The 4,999-nt window shown below is 37.5% G+C and overlaps 1 pseudogene; it reads left to right on the plus strand.

Moving 5' to 3' along the window:
* Positions 1 to 685: 685 nt before the first annotated feature.
* On the plus strand, positions 686 to 4,278 carry LOC143253671 (solute carrier family 12 member 4 pseudogene; annotated as a pseudogene).
* The last annotated feature ends 721 nt before the right edge of the window (positions 4,279 to 4,999 follow it).

Genomic DNA, 4,999 nt, shown 5'->3' on the forward strand with positions numbered 1-4,999 from the left:
AGAGAAAGACGTATAAAACTAACACATATATTGTTAGTAGTATGTTCAGTAGCCTAACAAATTATTAACCTCTTATTTACTGCGTCCTAACACTAATCTCTAAAATTACAAATATAACAGCTGATGATGTTATAAATATTAAGAAATTATCTTAGGTTTCATCACTTATGGGGCCCGGCATGGCCAGGTGGGTTAAGGCGTTCGACTCGTAATCTGAGGGTTGCGGGTTCGAATCCTCGTCGCACCAAACATACTCGCCCTTTCAGCCGTGGGAGCGTTTAAATGTGACGCTCAATCCCACAATTCGATGATAAAAGAATAGCCCAAGAGTTGGCGATGGGTGGTGATGACTAGCTGCCTTCCCTCTAGTCTTACACTGCTAAATTAGGAACGGCTGACGTAGATAGCCCTTGAGTAGCTTTGCGCAAAATTCAAGACCAAAGAAACCAATCATCATTTATTTTATGTGAGTTCGTTTTCATTTCTTGTAGAATATTTTATGAAATATAAAGATATAAAAATATTGTAGATAGACTTACTGCCAGCTGTATTCTGCTGTTGTTATGAAAATATATTAATTTATTTCTCTGCAACCTTTAGATGGCGCTAAATGTTAGAAATACTTCTCCAAACGACTCTTGAAGACCATGCGCAGAATTCATTTTATAACCGGTTGTTTCCGGCGTTCCTCGATCGTTCTTGGTCTTACATTCGAGAAGATTTCGTTGCTCACATCTTGACATTAAATGATAGTTTCTGTTTGTCAAGATCTGATATCGAAACTGTAACTGCAATTTAAGACATCATCTAATTCACTTTGAATGTCGTCTAAATTTACAGTAAGTAAACCAAAGGAAAATCCCCTTCCTTCGGGAAATGAAGAAGTAAGCTGTGGGACAACATCGCAGGCCACTTCCTTGGCCGGTGACGAATTTATCGAGTCTGATGTTCGTACTCATAATTCTGAAGATGCTATTCTTGAAGATGGAAATATTTCAGGATACGAAAGAAATATGTACCTTTTTCACGACGAAACATCTGAAAATCAACGGGTGGCCAGCCTGCTCAGCACACTTGCTAACTACAACGCCACTGTGCCATCCGTCACCGAAGGAAGTGGTACTGGGGCTAAACCTCCGAAAAAAGCCAATTTAGGAACTATTTCAGGCGTTTACTTTCCATGCATTCAGAACATATTAGGAGTTTTGTTCTTTATTCGTCTAGTCTGGATTGTTGGAACTGCAGGCGTGGTAGAAAGTTTTTTTATAGTGTTTTTGAGCTGTTGTGTCACATTCACTACTTGCATATCATTGAGTGCTATTGCCACCAATGGTATTGTTCCAGCAGGAGGTTCATACTTTATGATATCAAGAGCATTAGGCCCAGAATTTGGAGGTGCTGTTGGAGTTTTGTTTTATCTTGCAACTTCTGTTGCTGGAGCAATGTATATTACTGGAGCTGTGGAGATTTTCTTATTGTATATTTTTCCCGAGCTTTCGATCTTTGGAGATTTAGGTAAAGACCCAAATGTTATGTACAATAACTTTAGAGTTTATGGAACAATACTGTTGATAATTCTTGGTACATTTGTTTTTATTGGAGTTAAATTTGTAAGTTTGTTCGCTCCAATAGCACTTATATGTGTGTTAGTGTCTATTCTTTTGGTTTATGTTGGTATTTTTGTGAACTTTAATGGACGGCAGGATTTGAAAGTGTGTATCCTTGGAAACCGAATATTAAATAGTGAACAATTTTCTTCATGTTCTAAAAATCCAAACGTTAGTGGGTCTCTCTACAACATATACTGTAAGACCAGCAGTGAGCTGAATAACACTGTTCAGTGTGACCCTTACTTCTTACAAAATGATGTCAAAGAAATGTTAGGAATTCCTGGTTTAGGTTCAGGTACCTTTAATACCAATGTGCAACCTAGATACAGACACAAAGGAGATATTGTTTCAATATCAATGGACCCTAATTTGTATGAAACAAAAGCATACAATCAGATTTCCGTTGATATTACGTCATCATTCACAGTTTTACTTGCTATATTTTTTCCATCCTGTACAGGCATCATGGCTGGTTCAAATAGATCTGGAGATCTAAAAGATGCCCAAAAGTCGATTCCAATTGGGACTTTGGCAGCTCAGATTACGACATCAATAATTTATCTTTCTGGAGTTATCCTTTTCGCTGGGTCCTTTAACAACCTATTTATTCGAGACAAGTTTGGTGAAAGTGTGCGTGGACAACTAGCTGTTGCTGCTCTGGCCTGGCCACATCCAATAGTTATTGTTATTGGCTCGTTGTTTTCAACAATTGGAGCAGGTTTGCAGTCACTGACAGGTGCTCCACGTCTGATGCAGGCCATTGCCAAAGACGAAATTATTCCTTTTCTAAATTGTTTTGAATATAGCTCTTCTAGAAATGAACCGGTGTATGCTATTTTTCTAACTTTGGTTATTTGTGAATGTGGGATACTAATTGGAAACTTGGACTTTATAGCTCCTATTTTGACCATGTTTTTCCTGATGTGCTACATGTTTGTTAATCTGGCTTGTACTTTACAGTCCTTACTTCATACTCCAAACTGGCGACCACGATTTAGGTTTTATCACTGGACTCTTTCTCTGCTTGGTGTAGTTCTATGTTTAATTGTTATGTTTTTATCCAGCTGGTACTATGCTCTTGGAGCTATGCTTATCGCTGGATGTATTTATAAATACATAGAATTTAGAGGAGCAGAGAAAGAATGGGGTGATGGTATTCGTGGATTGGCATTGTCAGCAGCTCGTTTCAGTCTATTACGACTTGAGGAAGGTCAGCCACACACCAAAAACTGGAGGCCTCAGATCTTAGTGCTGTGTGAGTTGAATGAAGATTTGAGTTTTCGTTATCCAAAACTTATCTCATTTGCTGCTCAGTTGAAAGCAGGGAAAGGCTTAATTCTTGTTTGTTCTGTGATAAAAGGCAACTATGCAGACATGTATGGTGAAGCTCAAGCAGCTAAACAGTCTTTCAGGAAGATTTTGACTAACGAAAGAATTAAAGGTTTTGCTGAAGTGGTAGTGAATAAAAGCATCACAAATGGCATTAGTCATTTCATTCAGACTGCCGGTTTAGGAGGACTGAAACACAACACTGTTATTCTTGGTTGGCCAAATGGGTGGAGACAATCTACAGACGAGCGATCGTGGAAGGTCTTTATCGATACTATCCGTCTTGTTTCTGTTAGTAGAAATGCTCTCCTTGTACTCAAAGGAGTGGATGTTTTTCCTGAAAGTACTGAGAAAAAAGTGGGGTACATCGATGTATGGTGGATTGTTCAAGATGGTGGTCTTTTGATGCTAATACCGTTCTTACTTCAGCAGCACAGAGTGTGGAAAAACTGCAGGCTGCGGATATTTACTGTTGCTCAACTTGAAGATAACAGCATTCAAATGAAGAAAGATCTTGCAACCTTTTTGTATCATCTTCGCATTGATGCTGATGTAGAAGTAGTTGAGATGGTGGATAGTGATATATCATCATATACATACGAAAGAACACTAATGATGGAACAGCGCACTGAAATGGTTAAGCAGCTACATCTCACAAGACACGAAACTCTGAAAAGCGTGCAGTCAGCAATGGAAACTCGACAGCTTTCACGACGTCTTTCAAAGAATAAAGTTCGGTTCGGTGTTAGTGAAATTTCATATGAAGAAAATGCACTTCAGCCCATTGCACATCACGTCAACACAATAGAAGGAGAAGTGTATGTACCACTGATGAGTGAACGACATGATGTTGAAACTGCTACAAGCCAAATACCAGTTATCTTTACGTGCAGTCCTGAGCACACACCGCAGAGCTCTCTTATTGACATTAAAACTCATTTAGAAACATCATACCCACAAAAAGCAACTGAACAGTCTGTTGGAGAAGAGCCAACTAAAAACCTCAGAAGTGACAATTTCTTTAACCAGTTAATGTCCGTTAAACCGGATGACAGCAACGTCCGACGTATGCACACCGCAGTGAAGCTCAATGACGTCATTATTAACAAATCTCATGGAGCACAGTTGATAATCATCAACTTACCAGGACCACCAAAGATGGAGAAAGGAGAAGAGAACTACATGGAATTCCTAGAAGTCTTAACCGAAGGACTAGACCGGGTTTTGATGGTGCGAGGTGGAGGTCGAGAAGTCATTACTATATATTCTTAAAGAGTAAATCTATTTTCATTATATGTTTGTTTTCCATTCATTTATTGTAATAATAGCGTGAAATATGTATGTACGACAACACTTGGAATTAATTTTCTATTAAGGTTTTTTCTTCTCATAAGTAGTAAAAAACACACAATTTACATTTTTAAGTTGATATATGTACATAGTTTCATCAGATACGTTTCAAAGGGAAAAATTAAACTTGATCAAAAATATTAATAGAAAAGTGCATATTTAACGTTAGAAAATCGACAAGTTCATGGGTTTAATATACAATGAAATCAGTATGAAACGTACTGCAGATCTCAGATTGCATGTTTATAAATACTGTTTTTTTTTTCTTGTATCAGGACGAAGGGAGTGGATCTGTATGTCTGTAATAAATTACTTTTCTTGCGCCTGATATAAGATAAAAAAACTATAAAACTCATAATATATCAATATAAATTATATTTTGTACAATACTGTAATTAATCAACTTATCAATAAATAAACCAGAACATTTCAGTTAAAAATTTTGTATTAAACAGTACTGAAAATAGAACAGAGGTTGAAATTTTTCTTTGCCAACTATTATACTGAAAAAAGCCGAAACTGTTTACTCAATCGGAACATGACTTGTGCAACCTTTGACCTCCTTACGACGAAAAACCCCGAGCAACTTTTCGGTTACCATTGGCCATCCGCACTGAATGGAAGGCTTTTCATTGACTAGGAACCAAATATCACTCACTCATAGAAGCTTTGAATATCTGAACGAGATATTTTTCGGAAACAGATGTTGT

Source organism: Tachypleus tridentatus, chromosome 6, assembly GCF_004210375.1.
Source record: "Tachypleus tridentatus isolate NWPU-2018 chromosome 6, ASM421037v1, whole genome shotgun sequence".
In the NCBI taxonomy this organism is placed as follows: Eukaryota; Metazoa; Arthropoda; class Merostomata; order Xiphosura; family Limulidae; genus Tachypleus; species Tachypleus tridentatus.